We start from the raw sequence: 26,397 nt of genomic DNA, 5'->3' as shown, positions 1-26,397 counted from the left end.
CACCCTCCATCAAAAGTGGGAAAATGGAAACAGGAACCCTGCTAAACACTGGGAGAGAAGGTATTTCTTTGTGGAAGTGAAGAATGTTCCTATGGAGGTAATACGTGAGCAATGCATATTTTCCTGAGGGACTGGAGAGTGGAGCAGTTAAGGGCACAGATGCTGGAGGCTGACAGCCCAGGTTCCAGTCCCAGCTCTGCTACATACTGGCTGTGTGGCCTTGGGCAAAGCATGGAACCTCCCTGAGTCTCAGTTTCCTCATCTATAAAGCAGAGGTGGGGTCAGTACCCACATCAGAGGGTGTTAAGTCCCTACATGTGAAGCTCTCCACGTGTGAGCTGTTGTCACTACTGCCCTCTGCAGGGTTGGCTTCAGTCATGCGTGTGACTTGCCTGTCCCTGTGGTTCTCATCCAGGGTGATTTTGACCCCCAGGGACACTTGGCAATGTCTACAGACATTTTGGGTTGTCATGACCAGAGGAAAGGGGTGCTATTGTCGTCTAGTGGGTAGAGGTCAGGGTTGCTGCTAAAAGCCCTATATTGCAGAGGACAGCCCCCACAACAGAATTATCCAGCCCCAAATGTCAACAGTACCGAGGTGCAGAAACCTGGTCTACAGGAATCTCAGCCCCAGAGGAGCTAGGTTGGGGAGCCCTGAAGGCTAGCAGAGATGGACCACTCCAGGGAGGCCAAGGCTGAGGAGACTGCCCTGGATGTCACAGGAGATACCCCTCTGGCCCTGAATCACCAGGCCCCAAGAATTGTCCCACCCCAGGGTGCATGGACACCACCTGTTCCCAGGCCCATAGACAAATCAGAGGGATGGGCCCCCAGCGCCTCCCAGTGGCCTAGAGGCTAAACTGCACAGCACTTCCCAGACAGCGGGCAGGAGGAGGATGCGAACTTTTCCCCTGCTGTTTTTAATCCAGAAAACCCTGGCGGTGTAGTGGTTAAGTGCTACAGCTGCTAACCAAAAAGTCGGCAGTTTGAATCCTCCAGGTGTGGGGCAGTTCTACTCTGTCCTATAGGGTCGCTATGAGTCGGAATCGACTTGATGGCAGTGGGTTTCTCATCCAAACTAGTTGGAAATGTGGGAATTTAAGGTAAAGGAAAGTGGAAGCAAAGGCTTGGGAGAACAAACTTGACATGGCTTGAATTCCAGCTGTTCTACTGACCAGCTGGGAGACCTTGAACAAACCCTGTGACCACTCTGGGCCTCAGTTTCTTCATCAGTAAAATGGGACTGTTACTGACTTTATAGTGTTGTGGTGAGGATTAGATTAGGTGAGCTCCATAAATAGACGACACATATTGGATGTTTCATAATCCTTCCTTATGACACCTGCTATTGCTGTGTTCATACAAATCCATGGCCATTTGCTTTTGATGAACTCCCAATATGCCCATAGTGATTTTTTTAAGTTTTAAATAAATAAATATCAAATAGTAATTTTGTTACAAATGCAAACTTACACAGGTCTCCAATATATTGTCAAATGACCACAGGCCTAGGGACAATTGTGTACAATGGGATCCCATTTTTGTTTGTTATATGTATATTTTTAAAATGTGCATGTTTGTAACACACATGAGAAACAACTGTTTAAATTTCTTAATATGTAAAGAGCTCTGGCATATCAATAAAAAAAAAAAGGACGATTATCCAAAAGAAAAGTCAGGCATGTATGCCTCTCCACCAGAAAAGAAATACAAATGGCCTTTAAATATAACTTATAAAAACAAAGACTATGCAGAGTGGAACTAGGGTAATCACCTTTTTCCCCTATTGGCAAGCAAAGATCGAGATAATTGATAATGCCTGGCCTTGGCCACAGTGTGTGCATACCCGCACTCACGCAGGTTGCTAGTCGGAATGTCAGTTGGTAGGTATGGACTTCAGAGAGCATTTAGACAATAATGGTCAAGACTTAAAAAGGCACCTGGTTTTTGACTGGACAGTTCAGTTGCTAAGAATTTATCCTACAGAAATAGGTGCACACACCTGGAAAGACTTAGATGAAAGGGACATTAATTGCATATTGTTTGTCGTAGCAAAGGCCTCGAAACACCTATCCCCCTTAAACGCCTGTCTGCCTATGCCTAGGGTACTGGTTAGATAAATTATTATATTCAGACAACAGAACGTGTGGAGAATGGGGCTGCTCTTTTGAGGCAGATCTGGAAAGATCTCCAAGGTACATCGTTAAGTGAAAAAAAGAAAGAAAAGAAAAGAGCCCAACTCAGAACAGGGTGTGTAGTGTGCTTCTATTTAGAGAAACAACTACAGGAATCCACGTACGTGTTTGCTTATCTGAACTCTGGCTATCTCCGTAATGATCCTCAAAAAATGATAACCACGATGGTGTCTGGGTGGGGCACTGGGGAGGCAGGGAGTGGGATTACAGGGAGAATATCCACTGTGAGTCTATGGTTACATTTTGAATTTTTTTTTCATGTGACTATGTTCCTTTATTAATGTTTAAAGTTTCTGATGCACTGATAGACGAGAGAAAGAGAGAAATCCCTGGAAGGATGTGCACCAAAGTGTCAACAGGGAGTATGTCTGGTGGGTGATATGAATTAGGGGTGACTTTTATTTTCTTCTTTTTCTTTGTGTGGATTTTTCTAAGCTTTTAAATAATTATCAACGAATATTTGGGCAATAAAAAAAATTTTTTTAAAGCAAGTCCTTGGTGTTTTCTCTGTAGTCAGAGGAAAACTAATTTCTATGTTCAAAAAACCATACATTCCCCTAAACAGTCAGGTTATCACCATTTCCAAGAATATTAGAGTCAGAGATCTGGTGGTTGAAAATACGCTCTACAAAAAAAATGAAAATTAATATACACACTTGCTAAGCATCAAAACTCTAAGTTCTAGAATCCAGAAATAAGCCTACACATCTATAGTCAACTGATTTTTGATAAGGGTGCTAAATCTATGGCATGGGGAAAGAAGTCTCTTCAATAAACGGTGCTGGGAAAATTGGATTTCCACATGCAGAAAAATGAAACAGGATCCACACCTCACACCATACACAAAAACAAATTCAAAATGGATTAAGCACCTAAATGTGCAAACTAGAACCATAAGATACTTAGACTAACGAGCAGGGGTAACGCTGTCGGACCTAGCTTTTAACAACGAATTATCTAATAACAAAAGCACAAACAGTAAAAGACAAAACAAATAAATAGAACAATATAAAAATTAAAAACTTTTGTTCATCAAAAGATCTTACCAAAAAATGAAAAGATAAGCTACTGACTGAGAGAATATCTTTGGAAGCCATATGTCCAAAAAGAATCTAATAACCAAATGTCATGGATTGAATTGTGTTCCCCCAAAATATGTGTCAACTTGGCTAGGCCGCGATTCTCAGTATTGCATGGTTGTCCTCCATTTTGTGATCTGATGCGATTATCCTATATTTTGTAATTCTTAGCCTTTATACCTGCGGTTATGATCCTATTTGGAAGTGAGCTTTCTGTTATGGTAATGAGGTAGGACTCAGTCTACAGGATTAGGTTTTATCTTGCGTCAATTTTCTTTTGAGATATAAAAGGGAGAAGCGAGCAGAAAGGAGAGGTACCTTGTTACCACCAAGCAAGAAGAGCCAGGAGCAGAGTGCGTCCTTGGGGCCCAGGGTCCCTGCACTGAGAAGCTCCTAGACCAGGGGAAGATTGATGACAAGGACCTTCCCTCAGAGCCAAAAGAGAGAGAAAGGCTTCTCCTGGAACTGGCACCCTGAATCCAGACTTCTAGCCTCCTAAACTGTGAGGGAATAAATTTCTGCTTGTTAAAGCCATCCACTTTCTTTATTATTTCTGTTGTAGCAGCACTAGGTAACTAAGACACCAAAATATATATAAAACTTTGGCAACTTAAAAACAAAAAGACAAATAACCCAATCATAAAATGGGCAAAAGACTTGAACAGACATTTCACCAAAAAGGCCATTCAAATGGCCACCAAACACATGAAAAGGTGCTCAGCATAATTAGCCATCAGAGAAATGCAGATCAAAGCCACAATGAGATACCATTTCACTCCCAGTAGGATGGCTAAGATTAAAAAATACTAATAACAAATGGTAGTGAGGATGTGGGGAAATCAGAACCCTTATCCTTTGCTGGTGGGAATACAAAATGGTACAGTCATTGTGGAAAACAGTGTGGCTGGTACTCAAAAAACTAAAAATAGAACTACCATGTGACCCAGAACAGCAACTTCACTCCTAGGCTTACACCCAAAAGACTTGAAAGCAGAGACTCAGAAAGAGACTTGTACACCAATGTTCGTTCATTGCAGCACTATTCACAATAGCCAAAAGGTGGAAACAACTTAAATGCCCATCAACAGATAAATGGTTAAACAAAATGTGGCACATACAATGGAATACTACTCAGCCAGCGGGAGAAATGAAGTCTTGATACATGCTACAGTATGAACGGAGCTTGAAGACATTATGCTGAGTAAAAAACCCAATCACAAAAGGACTAATATGGTATGACCTCATTTATATAAAAAGACAAGAAAAGGCAAATGTATAGAGACCAAAGTTTATTAGTGGTTACCAGGTGTGGGAGGGAGAGGGGGAAGGGAGATTAACGATGATGGAAAAATCACACTGATTAAGAGTAGGGTTTTATTGTAATTGCTGTCAATAAATTGTACACCTGTAAAAAGTTTAATTGGCAAAAGTTATGTGATAGATATATTTATAACAATTACAAAAAAAAAAAAAGAGTAGCTGCTGACGCTGCTTGTGTACAACCAAATGACTCATGGGATTTGGTTTCTTTGTTTGGAGGTTTAGGGTCATGATTTCATGGGATGTCCCAGTTAATTGGCCTAATAACGTGTTTAGTGCTTCTGTTCTACTTCCGAGTTCATTGCATAATACCTGGGGTCTTAAAAGCTTGCAAGTGGCCATCCAAGGCACAGCAACTGCTCTTTATTCACCAGGAACAACAGAGGAAGAAGGAGAGTCAGGAACAGGAGAGGGTATGGAATGTGAGGCTAATTACCTCCACAAACAACTGCCTCCTTTGCCATGAGACCAGAAAAACTGGATGGTGCCCGGCTACCCTTACTGAACATTTTGATGTCTTTGCCATGAGGCCCAGAAGACAAGGTCCCCAGACTCTCTGTTCACCCAGAACTAAAACCATTTCCAAAGCCAACTCTTCAGACAAAGATTAGACTGGGCTATAAAACATAAAATAATACTCGCAAAGCGTGTGCTTCTTAGTTCAAGTAGGTACACAAGACTAAATGGGCAGCTACTGTCCAGAAGCAGGATGAGAAGGCAGAAAGGATAGGAGCTGGATGAATGGACACAGAAAACCCCAGGGTGGAAAGGAGGAGTGTGCTGTCACATTATAGGGATTGCAACTAGGGTCACACAACAATATGTATATAAATTTTTGTATGAGAAACTAATTTGAGCTGTAAACTTCCACCTAAGGCACAGTTAAAAAAAGAATCCTGATCAAAAGGGGGAAAATGCAGCACAGAATTTCAAATTCTTATGGACTCTAGACTTCCTGGCACCATGGAAGGTGGATGAACCCCTGAAACTACTGCCCTGATATAATCTTTAAACTTTAAACCAAAAATATCTGCTGAAGTGATCTTAAAACCGAACAACGGTTTAGCTTAACAAGTAAAAAATGTCTGCCTTGAGCATTATGCTTTTTTAAGAACTATCTATGTGGAATCAAAGTGACAATAGCAACTCGAAAGATTAGGTAGGAAACTTAGGGGACAGTGAGTTTATGTTAATAAGGGAAGAACAACTCAGAAAAGGAGGATGAGAATGGCTGCACAATTCGAAGAATGTCATCGATGTTACTAAGTTGTACATGGAGAAACCGCAGAATCAGTGTATGTCTTGCTGTGTATATTCTCAACAACAACAAACTAAATAAAATATGGGGGGGGGGGAGATAAATTCTAAGCCTCTGAATAAGAGCTGGTTTGAATTCTGACTCTGCCACTTACTAGCTGGGAAAGTCATTTGAGTTCTCTGGGCATCGATTTCCTCATCTGTAAAATGGGACATGAGAACACAGAGTTGCTGGGAGGCTTGCGTGAGATAATGCCCGGCAAGCACTTAAAAAGGGCGTCCACGGAGCTGGACCCAGTCCTTATCCCACACACGATGGACAAACAAGGAACAGGTAGGAATTCCGCACACCCAAGGGTGACAGGGCAGAGGAAAGGAAAGAAGGTAACTCCCTTGGGATCGGTTTTCAAGTGGCTCAGCCCAGAGTCCCCAGCACACCACCCAATTCACCCGGGCGTTCTTCCTACAGTTTGGAGAGAGTGACACCCAGTGGCCAAACCTGAAACTACACAGTTCAAACTGCAGGTTTGGAGCGAGCTTCTGAGGGCTCCAGGTCCGGTCTAGCTGTGGTCTTGAGCAAGTTCCTGAACCTCTCTGAACCTCAGTTTCCTCAACTGTAAAATGGGATGATGCTGCCTGCCAGGCCGAGCGGAGGTGAAGATTAAATGAGGTAACCCGCAGGCACAATCTCCAGGGCCACCGTTACACAACTCCAGGGGGGCACATTCACACAATTGTGCAACACGGCAGCCCCAAGCACTGGCTGCTGCCACTGTTCCTGAAACACTTCGTTTCCTCCCAGCGTCTCCCAGCATCCCCCACGTATAGATAGACCAAGTAGCTGTGATGGTTCATGAGAAGATTTTAGCAGCCACAAGGATCCCACCATCAGATAATATTCCATTTTGTATCTCAGTCATTCTGACTACACCTAGGCAAAAGTCTCCGTGTGATACGAATACATCTTTAACGCCTTTCTAACACTTGCCCATCTCTCTTTTGAATAAAAAGAGAGTGGGCCTCAGACTTTCGTGGTCGACTACTAACTTAAAAAAAATAAATTTTTATTTATTATTATTTTTTTTTTTTAGAAATCGGCAATTCGAACCTTCCCAGCAGCACCGCGAAAAAAGACCTGGTGGTCTGCTTCTGTAAAGATGACAGCCAAGAAAACCCTATGGAGAAGTTCTACTCTGTACCACGTGGGGTCGCCACGAGTCGGAATCAGCTTGAGGACAACAGGTTTTTTTTTTGTTTTTTCTCAGACCTCAGACTTAGTGCTTCAGCAGGCAACATTATTTGGCTGGAATTGAATAAAACTAAATGTTTGCATAATATTTATTTTTGTGGTCATCTTCAGTTGAGGGCAAGTGGTGCCTGTCTCCCATTTACAGGAGACATGATAGATTATATTATTGCCTAAGTATTTAGGGCTCCTTCTGACTGCCTGTCCCTGGTGCCACTTCTTACTAATGTCTGGCTTGACCATGTGACTTCCTTTTGCCAATAGAATGTGAGCATAAGCCACATGTGTGACTTTCAAGCCCAAGGTATCCAGGATAACAGCCTGGATTCCAGAGCCCAGCCCACCCACAATCAACACATAATAATAATGACAAATAAACCCCTGTTTTTAACAACCTACTAAGATTCTGCGGTTGTTTGCTATTACAGCAAAACTTAGTCTGAGTTGACCAATGCAGTAGAGATATAAAGTCTCCTTTAAAAATGTCTTTATTGAAGTAAAATAACCATGTTCACTTGAACAAAAATATTAAGCAAATAGTACAGGAAATAGGAGGAGTAGAGAGATGAAGGTCGTGGTTGAATGACTGAAGTTTGGGAAACACTGGTCCAGAGTTGTAAATGTGAGAATTGACCCTCCAGTTTGCATCTGGCTCATCCCAGAGCTCCCAAAACACAGCCCAACTCACATTTCAAACTCTCCAGTCTGCCTCCCATCCTGCAGCCCGAGTGAGTTTTCTAAAGTGCAATTCTGATCATGATCTTCTCTTGCTCTAACCTCTTTGATGGCTCCCTTGTGCCCTCGAAGTTAAGTTCACACTCTTCATCATGGCCTATCAGGCCCATCACATTCTGTCCTCTGCCCATCTGTCCAGCCTCATCTCTACCTTCTCTGCCTCTTGTTCTTTCTACCCTACCCACTGACTTTGTTATTCTTTAAACACATCAAGTATCCTTTTGGTTCAGGGCCTTTGTATTTGCTATTCTCTCTACCTGGAATGCTGGTTACCGAGACAGGAACATGGCTTGTTCCTTTTCTCCCTCTGATCTATGCTCAGATGCTTCTTCCTCAAAGAGGCCTTCAAAGACCATCCTATATACAATAGCAATCCCTCACAATTCTGTCCCCTTACCCTGTTTTGTGGTTGGTTTGTTTTGGGAGTCCATATTACCTATCACCTTCTGACAATATGACATATTAGTTTATTGTTTGTCCCTCCTTCCCCATTAGAATGTTAGCTCTTTGAAGGAAGGATTCTGTCTGTTTTGTTCACCACTGTAGCCCCAGTGCTTAGAACACTGCTTGACACAGTAGGTGCTCAACAAGTATTTGTTGAATGAATGAATGATGGCAAAGCTAGACACTCCTAGCTCTAGTCCGACCCTCCACTAACTTCAGGATCAGAGGATAAGGAACTTCTCTTTCTCAATGGCTCTGACAGAATTGAGTTTCATTGGCCAGCTCAGATCACATGTCTCTCCCAGAACAAATCTCTGTGGCTGGGAGAATGGAATCCACTAATGGGCCAGGACTGGGTCACTTGCACATTTTTAAATCCAGGTATAGGATCAGCCATATGAACTGAGAGTGAGGCAGGACTGTTCCCTAGGAAAACTGTGGTATTATTATCAGAGACCAAATTCCCGGGTGGTGTAAACGGTTAACACGCTCAGCTGCTAATTACAAGTTGGTGGTTCGAGTCTACCCAGAGGCACCTCAGAAGAGAGGGCTGGGGATCCACACCTGAAAAGCCAGCCACTGAAAACCCTGTGGAGCATGGTTCTACTCTGACACACCGAGGTGGGGCGGGGGGTGGCCGGTGACTCAGTGGCAACTGGCGGGTTATCAGAGAAAGGGGAAGTGGAAGGTAGGCAGCCAGAAGCAATAGTCATCCCCCACAAGTAGGTGAATTGTTCACCTCGCCGTGCGCCTAGGACTTAGTCTGGGCCTAGGAATGAGGGCTCACTTTCCGCCTTCCCTCATTTGGGATTGAGTTGTATTCAGGTAAGAAAAAAAAAAAAAAAATCTCTTGTTAATACCAGAGGTAGAGCTAGAAAAAGGGGCAGGTGATTCAAGCACTCCCTAGACACCAACATATTTATGGCACTAAAACATTGCTGAAAGAAATTAGAAGTCTGAAGCCAAAAGAAATCACCGTTTTCCCCACGCTACTTCTTACATAATCGGCAAAATATTAGTTAATCCCGCTTCTGACACTGACGACAACACCCTTAAGGAGAAATTTAAAAATAAATGTTGTTGGCGTTAATCTATTACTGTTGATAAGTTTGAGAACCTACATGTGCTTATTGCATTATACAACCATAAGGCATACCACAAACCCCAAGATCAGCCAAGTGGGGCCTCCTGAAATTGGCAGCCACGGTCAGCCGAAACCCTGAAACCATATGGCTAGTCCTGTTACTGGGAGCGAGTCATCTATTTTGTTCCCCGATCTAAATTCTAAACTCTTTACTAATACCTCCTGTGGAAGAGCCTGAGAGTGCCCCCCAACCCATATCAGTTTTCCCCTTCTATATAGGGTCGCTATGTGTCAGAATCGACTCGACAGCAAAACGAGTTTTTTTTTTTTTTGATAGTGACAGAAGCTCCATAGAAGCCCATGGCTGCCCAGAATAAAGACTACATTCCCCAGTCTCCCTTGCAGCAAGGAGTGGCCATGTGACTGGAGTATGGCCAATGAGATGTGAGCAGAAGCGGCTACAGGTTCCAGGACAGCGGGCATGGTGGTTAGCCGTGTGGACCCTGGGCTGAGTCCATGGATTGTGATGATGGTGCGCACCCACCACCCCCGCTCCGGCTTCGGTGTGAAAAAGAAATAAACTTCTCTTTCTATCGTATTTCAATCTCTGGTATTCTAAGCCTCTGGCCTCCACAAATGAAATTATATTCTAAATAATACACCTCCAAAGAAGTATGTCTGGCTTGGAAAATTCTATAAAATACACACAGGGACTAAATTCTCCTCTCTTTTTTTTTCCTACAGAAAGAAGTGTACAGTCTTCATTCACTTACATCCATTTATTCCTGTTCCTATAACTGTTCACCAAATAAAGACTATCTGAGGGAAGATACCCTGCCCAGAATGCCTCTCTGTCTTGGTTACTAAATGAAACCACTTTGGCACCTTTAACTTAAGCCCTCTGGGGCCCCGATTCCCAAAATGAACTATCTGCAACATATGAGGAGTCTTTTTAAAATACAGAATCCTGGGCTTTGGCCAGTTCATTTGGAGGAGAAGGATTTCTGGGAATTTGTAGTTTTAAAAACACACCTCATCTTACTAGCTCTGTGACCCTAACAACAACAACAACAAAAACCAAACTCGTTCCTGTCGAGTCAATTCTGACTCATAGCAACCCTATAGGATAGAGTAGAACTGCCCCCTAGAGTTTCCAAGGAGCACCTGGTGTATTCAAACTGCTGACTTTTTGGTTAGCAGACATAGCTCTTAATCACTACACCACCAGGGTTTCCTCTGTGACCTTGTGCAATTCTATAACTTCCTATAGCTGCCTTTTCCTCATCAGTAAAATGAAGATAATAATAGTACCTATCACTTAGGGCTGTGGTGAGAGTTAATTTATTTTTATACGCACATAACTCCTAGAAGAGTGCCTGGAACAGCATGAGATCTACATGTGTTATGTTATCATCACTCCTGCTGGTGGGAGTATAAATTGAGCCAAATTTTCTGGAGGACAATTTGCACCATCTACCAAACTTTTGGTTAAGAGCTCAGCTGCTAACCAAAAGGTCAACAGTTCAAATCCACCAGCCACTCCTTGGAAACCCTAAGAGACAGTTCTATTCTGTCCTATGGGTTTTTGGTTTGGTACCAAGTTTCTAAGGAGCCCTGGTGGCACAAGGGTTAAGTGCTGGGCTGTGTTATAGCAGAAAGGTCGGCAGTTCGAATCCACCAGCCACAGGAGAAAGATGTGGCAGTCTGCTTCCATAAAGAAACCCTCTGGGGCAGCTGTCCTATAGGGCTGCTATGAGTCAGAATCAACTCAACAGCAGGGGATTACCAAGTTTTGAGGGGCAGTGGTGGTGGCTCAGTGGTACAATTGTCACCTTCCATGCAGAAGACTCAAATGTCAGTGGAGCCTGGATATTGCTCTGATGCTAAATAGGTTTCAGCGGAGCGTCCAGACTAAGACAGATTAGGAAGAAAGGGCTGGCGATCTACTTCCGAAAATGAGCCAATGAAAACCTTATGGATCACAATGGTGCATGGGGTCACCATGATTCAGGGGCCAACTTGATGGCAGCTAACAAGCTGTTAGATATGTACTCTTCGACCCAGCAACATGATGCATGAAAATTTAGCCTATGATAACTCTCAAAACTTCATCCCGCTATGTGTACAAGAGTGTTCATTGTCACATAAGTTTATTCAACGAACATTTATTAAGCATCTACTACATTGGTCAAGTAGACCGCGCTACACTAATAAATCAGCCCCCCAAATCACACTGAATTAATGCAGCAGAGATTTACTTCTTGCTTTGGCAGTATCAATGCCAATTGGACAGCCTTCTCCATCTTGTGGCTATGTCATCTGGGACAGGTGGACATAGCAGGCAAAGAGAGAGGGAGAAGGTCACATGGGATTTTTTTAAGGGCAAGGCATGGAAGTGGCTCACGTCACTTTCGCACATTCTGCTGGGCAGGAAGGAGCCACAGGCTGCCAGCTGACCTGCAGGGCAGGCTGAGAAATGTTGCAGAGTGCCTGGATATCTAGTGAGCACTCTCTCTGTGACCTCTGCTGTGTTCCAGGGACAGTTCTAGGTGCTGGGACCTAGAGGTGAGCAAGGCCAGCAAGGCCCCTGACCTCACGGAGCTTCTCTTAGAATGGAGGAGGTAAACAATGAATAAGGAGCTCTGGTGGTGCAATGGTTAAGCATTCAGCTGATAACCAAAAGGTTGGCAGTTCAAATTCACCCAGTGGCTCCACAAGAGAAAGACATGAGTCAACAGCACACAACAACAAACAATGAATTCAATTAATTCTAAACACGATCCCAGACAGGTATCAGTTTGCACTTGAACAAGAATATCCGAAGGATGATACATTCTCAGAAAAAGGGCTGTTGCATCAAAGGACATACGTGTTTGCCATTTGATACCAGAAAAAAAACAAAAACCCATTGCCATCAAGTCAATTCCGACTCATAGCAACCCTACAGGACAGAGTAGAACTGCCCCACAGGGTTTCCAAGGACTGTCTGGTAGATCTGAACTGCTGACCTTTTGGTTAGCAGCTGAGCTCTTAACCACTATGGCACCGGGCCACCCCCAGCTTTGATAGATATGGCCAAATTGTCCTCCGTGGGAGGATGCCACTTGCCACTGCCACCAGCAAGTGATGACAGTGTCTCTGCCCGCAGCCTTCCCAACAGAGTGTTATCAGGCTTTTGGGTTTTTGCCAATCTGATAGGTGAGAAACAATATCTCTGCATACTTTTAATTGGCTTTTTTTTATTATAAATGAGGTTAAACAGCCTTTCGTATGTTACATGAGCTATTTGTATATCCTTTTCCGTGAACCGTATGTTCATATCCCATGTCCATTTTCCTACTGAGTCATGGGTCCAGGATATTACTAAGCGAAAAAGTAAAAGGGCAGAACAGAATGTGTAATTGTTTCTATAAATTTAAAGCTAAACAAAGTTTTGATGTGTATGTACGAATATTCTTGTACGTGTGTATAGATTTTCTAGAAGCAACCACAGAAAACTGGTAATGGTTGGGGATAGACTAGGTGCCATCTTTTTTTTTTGGATCTGTGAGCTAGAAAACTGATAATTATTATTTTAGTTTCCTGAATTTGGGGGTGGTTTGTTACAGCTGAGTGCTACATTTTGAACCTTTCTGAATACTTCACTTTACAAATTTTATTTGTATTACTTTTTAAAAATACCAATAAGGGTTATCTGGTCTTTTTTTTTTGTTTGTCGCTATACTTTCTGCATTTTAAAAACTCTAGCATATGTTGGAGCCCTGTCAGTGCAGAGTTAAGAGCTATGGCTGCTAACCAAAAAGCCGCTCCTTAAAAACCTTATGGGGCAGTTCTACTCTGTCCTATAGGGTCTATATGAGTCAGAATCGACTCGATGGCAGTGGGTTGGTTTTTTTGGTGAAGCATCTAAGTGACAATGTGAAGGAGACAATTGGGGGTTTGAGACTGGAGCGGAGGAAGCTAGGAAGGACAGAGCCTGCATAGGTTCATTCCTTCCCTAGAGCAATGAGGGCATGTGCCCCTCCCCACCCCCCACCAAAGCCATGTTCAGGAATGGTCACGGCAGCTTTACTCATCATAGCCCCTGTTAGGATTGAATTGTGCCCCGCCCCTCCCCCCCAAATGCGTGTCAACTTGGCTAGGCCACGATTCCCAGTATTCTGTGGTTGTCCTCCATTTGGTGCTTTAATGTGATTTTCCCATGTGTTGTAAATCCTAACCTCTTTGATGTTAATGAGGCAGGATTAGAGACAGTTATGTTAATGAGGCACGACACAATCTACAAAATCTGGTTGTATCTTGAGTCAATCACTTTTGAGATATAAAAGGACCAGCGAGGAGAGGGACCTCATACCACCAACAAAGAGCCGGGAGCACCACGTGTCCTTTGGATCTGGGGTTCCTGAACTGAGAAGCTCCTGGACCAGGGGAAGATCGATGACAAGGACCTTCCTCTAGAGCTGACAGAGAGAGAAAGAATTCCCCGGGAGCTGGTGCCCTGAATTAGGACCTCTAGCCTCCTAAACTGTGAGAGAATAAATTTCTCTTTGTCAAAGCCATCTGCTCGTGGTATTTTTGTTATAGCAGCACTAGATGACTAAGACACCCCCAAACCAGATGAACATTGTCCAGATGTTCATCAGCAGTTGTTGTGTTGCTGTTAGCTGCCACCGAGTCAGCCCCCAACACATGGCAACCACATGACATCAACAGTAGAATAAACAAATAAATTGTGGTATAGAAATGGAATATGCTGTCACAATGAAAAAGAATGACCTACTGACAGACAACCAACATGAACGTATCTCACAGACATTAGGTTGAGCAAAGGAAGCCAGACACAAAAGACTACATACTGTATAATTCCATTTATATGGAGACCCAGAACGGGAATAAAAGTCAGAAGAGGGGTTATCTCAGAGGTGGGAGAGGGGAAAGGAGTAGACTGGAAAGGGGACAAGGGAATTTTGGGGGGAGACTGGAAATGTTCTATATATGGATCTGGGTGATGGTTACTCAACGGTCCAAAAAACCAAAAACCAAACCCAGTGCCGTCGAGTCAATTCTGACCTAGGGCAGAGTAGAACTGCCCCGTAGAGTTTCCAAGCTGCACCTGGAGGATTCGAACTGCCGACCCTTTGGTTAGCAGCTGTAGCACTTAACCACTACACCACCAAGGTTTCCACTTAAGTGTAAACGTACGTAAAAAGCCATCAAGCTGAACACTTAAGATTAGAGCACTTTACACATTGTCATATGCATGTTATGCCTCAATTTTAAAAAATTAAGGAATAAGTGGGATAATTTTGTCATCTTTCATAGCAAAAATCATTATGTTCAGTCTCAATCTGAAATCAAGAGCTAAAATTAATGCCTCAAGCATCTTACTGTTTGTCATACTCATTTTGGCTAACTTTAGAAGCATTTTTAATAAACTGATCTTCTATAGTTACAAAAACGTTTCTTGAACTTAAAAAATTCCTTCATTTTGTTTTCATTTCCTTTTTCTCCTGGTAAATGAATGCATAATTAAATTTAAACTTTCGTTTAAAAAGCCATGTCTGTCATTTATAAAAACTGTATTGGTGGTAGCAGAGTCCTCTGAAGCTGGGGCGGGGTGGGGGTGGGGGGCAGGGGGCTGGGCCGAGGCACAGAATGTGGGCGGGAAGTTGGTGTGAGAAGCAGTTAGAAGCCCCCAGTCACCTCTGGAGACTGTGTAGTCAAGTGGATGCCCTCTGCCGCCTTGGAAGAGGTCTGGTGGTTACATTCTGGAGATTTTGTGACAGAGCGGATGTGAGCATTAGGGACACAGGCCATTGCAGGGGGCGGGGGTTGAGGGAGGGTGAGGCAAGGGTTGAAAATGAAACTGTCAGAGCCCAGCTCCCTCCCTCCCAGCCGGAAGCTCAGCTTCCAGACGGAGACAGCCTGGCTAAGGCAGGACAACCTGGGCAGGGCATCTGCAGTGTCCTCTGTGGAGAAGTAGAAGAGGACCTGATCAGCAAAAAGACTAATCGATAATGACATTTGGGTCCCTGAATGAAAAATCTGGCTCACTGCCCAGCCCCGTTACAGGGAAACACATGGTACTTCCAGATAGCTTTTCAGTGCTTCCTTTTCAAATATGAACAGAGGTCCAGAGAGCCCCTGATAAGTGAGGAACATTTCAACATGAAAGACAGAAACCAGCGCCAATAAACACAAACAAGGATCGGGAACAACCCAAGACACTGCAGGAAGCAGACGAAGCAGCATCCGGGTAGAAGGCTGGCAACAGGATTTGCATTCCAGCTCTGTCACTAGCAGGGCCGCCACATACAGCTGTGCAGGTTGAGGACTGCCCAACTCTATGGGGTGCTCTTCACATTGAGGCTTGTGTGGATGGTCCACCTGGGATTGTACAGGGCATCATTATACTACGTGGGGGCCTGGCCCATTGCCTGGCCCTGGAAAGTAATAATAATAAAACCTCACACTGGGGGCACCTGAGAGCAGAGAATCATCTAGATTGTTTTCATAACCTCCGTCTAACGTACGTCTCCTAAATTGGGTCTCAGTAAATGTCTGTCAACTAAATAAATTAGTGACAGAGTTAATGAGTGGGTAAATAATTATGTGTTCAGTGATTTATGGTGTCCACAGCACTTCCCCCACAAGACTACGATAAAGCAGACAGCATAATGTAGTGGTCATGAGTCCTGGTTCTGCCGACTATCTGCTTCAAATCCCAGGCATTTAATCCCTTTGAACCTCAGTTCCATCATCTATAAAATGGAGGTAATAACAACGATGCCTGCTTAAAAGGGCTGTTGTGAGGAGAAACTGAGGTGCATGATAAGCACTTAACAAGGTCCTGGCTAAACTTTATCAATTAGAATTAGATTTGACTACAAAAATCAGAAAACCCAAATAAATGATTTAAACGAAGATACAGGTTTATTTTTTCTCTCTCTTCTCTTATTTAAGAAGTCAGGAGGTGGGGCACCCTGGGTTGGTATGGTGACTACACCTTCATCAAGATCCTAAATTTTTCTATCTTTCTGTTCCAGCAGCCTCAAGATTCCTCATGGACCAAAATAGCTGCCAGGGTGCCAGGCATCATGTCCATGTTCCAAGTAGGAAGAAGGAGAAACCAAGGGAGGGCAAAAGGTGTGTACCTGCCAGCTGTCAGCCCTACCTAACAACTACTGCTTGCTTCTCATTGGCCACCTCCAGCTGCATGGGAGGCACATTGCTGCCCAGAACAAAATCAGGGCCTGTTAGTAAGGAATGGATATTGGGAGGGCAGCCGGCCATCTCTGCCACATGAGGGCTCAATAAATATTAGCTGTTATTATTACTATTGTTTTTCCCACTTTAGAGAGGAGAAAAATAAAGCTTGGAGAAATTGGCTAACCTGCCCAAGGTCTTTCTTATTCAATTCATTCAACAAATGTTAACTAGGTGCCTACTTTGTGCTCGTCCCTTGAGATACAAATGCTGAATAAGACACGGGCTGTGTTCTCCAGGATATGGAAACAAATCATTTCAAAGAGTATGGCAAGAGCACAGAGGGAACCGACCTAAGGCACAGGCTGCAGCACGATGGCCCAAAGGACAGAGAGCACTCGGTCTGGGGTGAGGGTATGGGGCTGCAGTCAAGGAGGGCTTCCTGGAAAAGGTGGCGATCTCCACCGTGGGGATAATAACTGTTCCTACTTCATAAAAAAAACTTCATAAGGAGAAGGTTAAATACGACAGTGCTTGTGACGAGCCTAGCACAGTGCCTGACAGTCAGTGTTGCCATAGTCGCAATCTCATCACCATCATCATCGCCATCACTTTTATTATTATCCCACTCACTTTGCAGAAATAAAAATGGCCACTTCCCCCTTTAGAACATATTGCAAATGAAATAATCTTCAAAGGCTACTGATCTCCAGTATGTATTTAAAAACAGAACAACATGAAACAAAAATGCTCCATTTTCCGTTGACCCCAGGGCAGAAACTGACCTTGGGAACAGTAACATTTCTCATCCGCACCCTCTCAGGGAGGAACTAACTGGATTTGGAAAGCTGGCATCTGAAGTTTTTATTGCAAACACTGCTGCTGTCTCTTCACTCCATAAAGAGAAAGAAACAGCAAGAGATTAAAAAAAAAGACATTTAAAAAAAAACTTTTTTTTTTAAACCAAGACAGCTTGGTTCTCCTGAAAGGGCTAGAGAAATGAGGCTAGTTCACAATTTTACTCAAGCAACCCCAGAAGAAACCCCAAGAAAGTTTTCTCGAAGTCCATAAATCAAGGCAGGATCTGTTTAGAAACAGGCCCAGAGTGAAACCAGACTACGGTGGGGACCGCAGGGCAGCCTTTAAGCTGAACCTCAAAAATAGCTTCTGTCCCCTGGTATTTTGGGAGTGTCCTTGGCAGAGCATAGCAAGAGCCAGGGGCCTGTTTGGATGTCTCCTCCAAGGGCACACCTAAAGAATGCTTCTCCTGGCCTCCCCTTGATCTCAAGCCCCACCTGGCCATGGAGCTATGTCAGCAGCAGTATAAAAGGTGCAGAGACAAAGGGGGCATTTAAGCACCCAGAAATCATCTTCTAATTTAGGAACTGGGCTGCAAAATATCCTTCTCCCTTAACGGCTTGGGTTGAGAATTTGATTTTGAACTTCTCCTGCCAGGTCTCCAAAACTTCTTCATGCCTTAACAGAAGGCGAGTGTAAGACTTTTAGGGACTGAAGAGTTGTGGGTCTGAAGTTGTCCAGAAGATGACACCCATAAGAGCCCCTTCCAGGCCTCTTTGTTTACTCGGTGCCTTCCTCTGGGGCTGAGGACGCCTGGTCTGGGCTGCTGGCGTGGTGGTAATTAGGAAGCACTCCTACGCTCGCACAAGGAGTGTGCAATCCCGTAATTACTTTACTCCCTACATCCTTGCTGGGAGGCGAGTTGGAATTGTTCTCCCTGTTTTGCAGAAAAGAAAATGAAGGCCTGGGTGAGTGACGGAACAAGTTCAGGGTCAAAAATTAGTCAGCACAAGGGAGATGGCAGGATGTGGGTGGGAATCTGGCCGGCACTGGTTCCAGCCCATTTTCAAATGCTTGCAGGTCTAAGTTCAAGGTCCGTGTGCCTTATTCTTGAAGAAGAGGCCAAGGAGTGGGTGCGTGTGTGTGTGTGTGTGTGTGGTGTCTGTGCATGTTTCTGTGTGTGTATCTATGTGTCTGTAGATCTCGGTGTGTGTCTGCGTGTGGTGTTTTGTGAGCTCGTCTGTGTATGTCTGTGTGTGTCTATATGTGTTTCTGTGTTTGCCTATGAGCTTCTGTATGGGTTTGTTGGGTGCCATCGAGTCAGTTCTGACTCATAGCAACCCCATGTGACAGAGTAGAGCTGCCCCCATACGGTTTCCTTGGCTGTAATCTTTACAGAAGCAGATTGCCAAGTCTTTCTCCCACGGAGCCACTGGGTGGGTCTTTTGGTTGGCAGCCGAGCACATAACCATTTTGCCACCAGAGCTCTTTTCTGTGTGTGTAGAGGGAAGGAAAGAGGAGAAAGATGGAGGAGTGGCCCAGAGACAAGGAGAGGATCCAGTAAACAAAGCTTAGAATGGCAAAGCTGGAAGACCCGTTACAAATCATCTGGTCCTGCTAAGATCTTACCGTTAATTTTGGTAGGTGTGATAATAGCATGGCTGTTTCATTAAAAAGAAAAAGAAGTGATCACGAGGGAAAGGCGCACACAAGTAACTACTGTGAAATGACAAGATGCCTGCAATGTGCCTTAGAATACTCTAGCAAAGAAAGAGTGAGGTGGGAGAGACTAAACAAAACGACACAGGGAAAATGCCTTGGTTCAAACGCTGGTGCCACCATTTACCAGCTCTGTGCCTTTAGGCAACTCACTTGACCTCTCTGACCCTCCATTTCCTCATCTATAAAATAGAGATGATAATAGACACCTACTGCTTGGGGTTCCACATGAGGATTCATATCAGATGGGGTCCTGGCAGGAAGCAGGTCACATGTTCACACTGGGGAGCTGAGAAGAGTTTTACAAATGGACTGTTCATATAGGTGTGGGCAGATGTAGGGAACTCAGAAAAGGTTGCTGCAATACCCCAGGCTAATAACGGGGGTGTTACCACCAGAAGCTAGTAACAGAGGGAGCATTACAACTCCTGGATAGCAACCCAGTTGTGGCATTCACGATCTCCAGACCTGAAGGCTCCAAGAAGGGAGTAGTTGCCAGACCAGAGGGAGGGAGCCCTATGGAGAGGGTGCCTGCCCGGAGCTGTGACCTTTGGTCGAGGGACACAGTAGTCCATGGTAACTCAAAAGGAGAGCTGGTGAAATAAATACCCAAACCTTGCTCTGCTCCCTTCCTCCCATCTCCTGCCAATGTCTCTCATGGGTCAAACCCAATGGAAGTCAGAGGGCATCATGGATTAAATTATGTCCCCCAAAAATGTCTATCCACTTGGCTAGGCCCTGATTCCCAGTATTGTGTGATTGTCCACCATTTTGTCATCTGATGTGATTTTCCTACCTCTATGATGTTGATGATGTTGAATTAGCAGCATTTACGTTAATAAGGCAGGACTCAATCCACAAGACTAGGTTGTGTTTTAAGTCAATCTCTGTGGAGATATAAAACAGAGAAGCTAGCAGAGAGACAGGGGAATCTCATACCACCTAGAAACAAGATCCAGGAGAATAGTGCTTCCTTTAGACCCAGGGCCCCTGCAATAAGAAGCTCCTCACCAGGGAAGACTGGTGACAAGGACCTTCCCCCAGAGCCGAGACAGAAAGCCTTCCCTTGGAGCTGGCACCCTGGATTCAGAATTCTAGCCTTCTAGACTGTGAGAGAATAAATTTCTCTTTGTTAAAGCCATCCACTTGTGGTATCTCTGTTATAGCAGAGTACTAGATGACTAAGACAGAGGGTAAGAGAGCCCTCTGATGCTGTCCCACGTGGGTCAGTGCCCATGGACTGGAGAAGGGTGGAGGAGGAGGCTAGAGACCAGGACTGGCAGCCCAGGTTTGGACAGCAAGCTTCTGGGTGTGCCATTAGAAGGAACAGGGGAGCCCTCTCCTTCTCCTTCACTTCTTCCCACTGGCAGGAATATGGACGTGATGGCAGGAGCTGCGGCAGCTCCCCTAGACCACAGATGGCAGCTACATGTTGAGGTAGCCACCATGGCAGACAGGACACAGCCTTGGGCGGTTCCCTGAGAGAATCAACCTTTTAATAAAATCAAGCCAGTTGCTTTGGCTGTTATTACAGCAGTTGAAACAATATCCTGACTTATACAAGATTTTAATTAAGTATTTGCTCACATTTTGGAACTATTTTAGGCTGAGATTTTTTAAAACAAACAAAACTGACTGGAAAGTTGTAGACTCTTCTCATAATAGCAGTAAGAAATCTGCTATCCAGGGCGATTCAATATAATACAGCAGGGAACAGTGTTTGGTGAAAAAAAATTTTTTTTTATAAATCTTCTGGAATTGAGATGTTCAGTAAACCAGTTCCATTCGTCAGTTCCCCAAAACACTCTAAGCTCACAAGTGAGCAAACCAGACCATGCCTTCCTGGTAGATACCAAAAAAGTCCTAAGAGGAACTCTGACTGGACCGATGTATACCACATGCCCATCCCTGAACTAATCAATGTACTACTGTAGTCAACTGCTCTGATTGGCTGGTGCATAGTCAAAGCTCTTCGTGGGTGGAGTTCCCTCAGAACCTGAGGGGACAAAGAGAGTAGGCAAGGGGTGGTTCCCCAGTGGAGATACTGGATAGTGGAACAGAAGGTAATAGATGCAGGAGAGCCCAAAATCAGCAAACATTCTTCATACTAATGGAGACAAAGAGAATTTAGAAAATAATATAAAGTAGCTTGATCCTAGTGTGGTTGCTTTGGGATTTGCCATCAGCCACCCTGCAAAACGTCCTTCTCGCAAGTGAAAGTGTTGAGCCAAGCTACCTCTCCCCTGCCAATACTCAACATGTGCAACTGTCCCCAGAAAGTAACCAAACAGGAGAAAGAGACACCCCCAGAGACAGAGACACTCCCAGCTCAAGACCCAAAGAACATCTCCAAAGCTGTCAACAGAGCACCCTGTGTTTCAGTGGGAGTAACTTTCTGTGGATACAACAGAGGAGTTATGTGAAATAAAGGGGCAATTATGTGCCAAAGGGTGGGGCGTGAGGCTTGTCAATGTCACGGGAAAGATGGCCCTTCCACCCAATGAATAGGAGTCATCTGCTCCAACCCCCAGATGGCATTATTACAGGGGTGCAGTTTAATTGAAGAACAGCATGTTCCACCCTATTCGGGGGCGGGGGGGAGGCAGTATTTAAAGCAAGAGTGTTTGTAATTGGGTCTAACTGATACCTGTCTTAGTTTCAATTCCCCTGAAAGCAGACCCTGTATCTTAGTTGGGGTTTCCCCAAATTCAGACCCTGAGACAAAGATTGAAGGACAAGTCATTTATTTGGAAGGTGAAGGAAACACCAATAGGAAAGGTAAGTGAGCCAGGGAAGGAAAAGCAATCAGTATTAAGCAAGTTATCGAGACAGTTACCACTGTGGGCAACTGGAGCTTAATCTCACCAAGGAACTCTAGAAGCCGAGGTAGGAAACATGTCTGACTTACCCTCCCTGAAGAGGGAGGGAGCTGGAGAGTTTATACCCCACTGCCTTCCATTCATTGTTTGAAGACTGCTGGGAGCGAAAGAACCCCCTTGCCGATGAGTTGATTCTAACTCATAGAGACCCTGTAGGACAGAGTAGAACTGCCACACAGGGTTTCCAACGAGCCACTGGTGGATTTGAACTGCTGACCTTTTGGTTAGCAGCCAAGCTCTTAACCACTGTGCCACCAGGGCTCTGGGACAGAAAGAAAGGGGAGCATTAGTCTTCTAGCACTTCTAGCCTCCAGGGAAAGACCTGTGTATGAAAAGATAAGAGGTGCTAACTATTAGAAGGTAGGCAGACAAAGTTGGCACATAGTTTATTTGAGAGACAATCCCAGGAAGAACAATGAGGGCGTAAGAAAGTGAGATAGGGAAGGGAGGAAAGTAATAACGGTGCATTATTAATGGACTGGTAATCTTTTGGGGCAACTGGGGCTCAATCCCACTAGAAAACTTTGGGAGACTGTGTGGAGTACACTTCAGAATTTTCCCACATGCGAGGGAGCTGAGATATTGATCCACAGTGCAGCCCTTCACTGGTTGAAGGTTGTGCCTGGGGGCATCAACTCCCAGGCACTTCCCTTGTGACCTGTCCTGGGCACACTGAGCACGTTGGTCACACACAGAGATGCAGGAGCTGGGAGTCAGCAGCCACAGGTGTGTACAGAACGATCCACCAAGCTGTGAGGAACTACAACTGGGACCAGGCTACTTCATGTTATTTTCCTAGATCTTCTTTCTCTGCATGATGAAGAGTATGAAGAATGTGTGCTGATTTGGGGCTACCCTGCATCTTCAAGTACCAAGGGGAACAAGAGTGGGCATCAGCACTGGCCAGGAAACTCAAGAGAAGGAGAATAAAAGGAGGAAAGTAAAAAACCCAACATTTACAAGGTGCAGGGCCCTTGACATCCATTAGCTCATTTCATTCTGAGCACAACTCCATGAGGGAGCTTATAATTTTCATTTTACAGACGAGGAAACTGGGGCTTAGAGAGGGAACGTGATTTGCCGTTGGTTATGCGGCAGTTCAGAGGCAGTGCTGGAATTCCAGCTCAAGTTTAGTCTACGACGTCAATTCTCTCTCTAATACATTTTTTTTTTCACAAATGTTTAAAAAGTTATCAAAGAGGAAGTCAAAAGGAAGCTTTCTGGTGTCCTCAAATTGAAAAGATGTTTTACAAAAGATGGTTTTCATTTGTTCTTTTGCTCATTCCACACATTTATTAAGTACCTAGGATATGCCATATCTAGAGAACAAGATAGATCACTTCTTGCCCCTTGGGGTTTATATTCTAGCAGGGAAAAGAGACATTAAACAACTAAATACACATATGGGATTGAAACAGGAGGCAAGAGAAGCATGGATGGACAAATGGGGAAGTGAGATGGGGAAGGCAAGGTAGCCAATTAAGAGTAATTGTTTGACTACAGTTGTGGTACAGTGTTTCTCAGCCTTGGTCCTTTTGACATTTGGGATGGATCATTCTTCGCTGTGAGCAAAGAACCATCCTGTGCATCACAGGATGTTTACTAGCATCCACGGCCTCTATCCACTAGATGCTAGTAGCAGCCCTACCCTGGAAGTGGTGATCAAAAACGTCTCCAGATGGCCACAATCGATGTCTGTCCTGTCAGGGAGCACAACAGACAACTCCTGAGGGAGCAGGAGACAAATGGGATACAGACCCCAAATTCTCACTAAAAGACCACACCTAATGGTATGATTGTGACTAGAGGAATCCCAGAGACAATGCTCCCCAGAACTTCTGATGGCACAGGACAGGAACCATCCCCGAAGACAAATCATCAGGCATGAAAAGGACTGGTCAGTGGCGGGGAGAGAGATTCTGATGAAGAGTGAGCTAATTAAATCAGGTGGACACAGGAGAGTGTGTAGGCAACTCTTGACTGGAAGGGGGATGGGAAGATAGAGAGAGAGGGAAGATGGCAAAATTGGCATGAAACGAGAGACTGTAAGGGCTGACTCAATAGGGGGAGAGCAAGTGGGAGAAGGGAGAAAGATGTATGTAAACCTACATGTGACAGACTGATTGGAATGCTAAAGGTTCACTTGAAGCTTAATAAAAATTAAAAAAAAAAAAAAAAAGTCTCCAGACAATGCCAAACGCCCCCTTGGGGGGCAAAATTGCCCCTAATTGAAAACCATTTCAGTAAGGGCTAAATAGGAAAGGCAGAGGGAAATATGAAAACATGTAACAAGGGAATATATCTTAGCTACACCCCTGAGGAAGTGACTTTAGGGTGACATCCAAAGGTCAGTAGGCATTAGCCAGGGAAAGGGCAGGCCTGGCGCGTCCTGAGTAGAAGGAACAGCATGTGCAAAGGTCCTCATGCAACTCTGAAAGAAGGCTGGGCCACAGAGAACGAGGGGAAAGGACACTATATGACCTCAGTAAGATGGCCAGGGACCAGGTCACACAGGGCCTTGTGGTCTGGGTTATGGATTTTAAACATTATTCATGTGGCTTTTGCTTTTAAAAGTATTTTAGGAATGGTTAAAATAAAAAGTAAACTAAACTAAAACAGACAATACAAAGTGCTGATGAAATGTGGAGCAACTGGAACTCTGAACCATTGCTAGTAAGAATGGAAAATGGCACAGCTTCTTTGGAAAACAGTTTGGCAGTTTTTAATGAAGTTAAACATACAATTACAATACAATTTAGCCATCTCACTTCTAGGAAGTTACCCAATGAAACTCGTTTATACAAAAACCTGTACAAGAATGTTGATAGCGTATTTATGATGGCCAAAAATTGGAAATGACCTGTCCTTCTACTGGGGAATTAATAAACAAACCATGGTATACTCATACAGTGGAACTCACCAATAAAAGGCAGGAACTCTTGACACATGCAACACATGAATGAATCTCAAAAGCAGTAAGCTGAGTTAAAGAAGCCAGAGTCTAAAGGCTCCACGTTGTATGATTTCATTTATATGACATTTTGGAAAAAACAGAAATACAGGAACAGAAAATAGATCAGTGGTTGCCAAGGGTGAGCAGAGGGGTAGACTACAGATGGGCACCGGGGAATTTTGTGGGGGTGATGCAACTGTTCTATATCTTGATTGTGGTAGTGGTTACACACTGTGTGTGTCTGTCAAAATTCACAGAACTGTACACTCAAAAAAGTAAATTTTACTGTGTATAAATTATGCCTTAATAAAAAAAAAAGGATTTCAGAAGACTCAACAGTAAGACCATCAATTGTACATTTGGGGAGTGGGGGTAATCAAGCTTAGCTAAACCATTTGGGCCACACTTAACTGCAATCAAACCGAAGGAACGTTATGGAAATACAGACTTTTGGTAATCGACTTAAGAAATGACTGTTTCTAGCAGACACGAAAAAGGAGTGTTCCAAACGAACAAATGCAAAAGGCATTTGAGGAAACACGACTGGATTTCACCCTTGTCTTTATGAACTTAGCTCACTGACAGACCAACCTTGTCGAAGGAGGGGGAACTATGCTGAGGGGGAAAGAATCCTCTTTGCTCAGACTTGGCCATCGCCAGATTATAGACACATTTAATTGTGATTCAATTTCAGAAATTTCGCAAATAGTCTATAAGAGTGTCATTAAAACCCAGCCTCAAAAATAGGAAGCTGACATAACAGTTAAAATTGATGTAGACCTTTAAAATTATATCTGGCCCATCCAAACCCCATCATTTTAAATGAGACGCCGTGCTGCCAATAACTACAAAGAGTGTCTAATGAGTCAATGCCCCTTGCAATTTCAAAACTGTGGTTTTTCATCTTATGGCTGGTGGGGACTTCCACAGAAGTCACAGTGTTAACCGTGGAACAAACAATAAAAAGATGGCAAAGTGACAGAGGCACAGACCAACATCTGTATGGATGATAGTCCAAATAAATTCTATACTGGCGGTGCTTAAAGCAGGGCCAGCAACTGTCCCGCCTCTGCCAGTTAGTAGCTGTGTGGCCTGAGTAAGTCCCTTCATTTCTCTGTTACATCAGTTCCCTCATTTCTAAACTGGGAACGATAATAGTACCTATCCCACAGGACCGGTGTGAGAATTGCATAAGGTAATGTGCATAAAATGCTCAATAAAGTTGTGCATTAGTTTTCCATGGCCGCTGTAACAAATTACCAGAAACTCAGTGGCTTTAAGCAACACGAATTTATTACTTACAGTTCTAGAGATCAGAAGTACAATAATGGGCCTTATAAGGTTAAAATCAAGGTGTCAGTAAAGCTGTATTCCTCCTGGAGGTTCAAGGGGAAATCCATTCCTTGCTTTCCCAGCTTCTAGAAACCACCTGCATGCCTTGGCTCACGCCCCCACCTCCATCTTCAAAAGCAGCAGCACAGC

The sequence above is a fragment of the Elephas maximus genome, chromosome 25 (assembly GCF_024166365.1).
Source record: "Elephas maximus indicus isolate mEleMax1 chromosome 25, mEleMax1 primary haplotype, whole genome shotgun sequence".
Taxonomy (NCBI): Eukaryota; Metazoa; Chordata; class Mammalia; order Proboscidea; family Elephantidae; genus Elephas; species Elephas maximus.
This window is presented reverse-complemented; position numbering follows the sequence as displayed.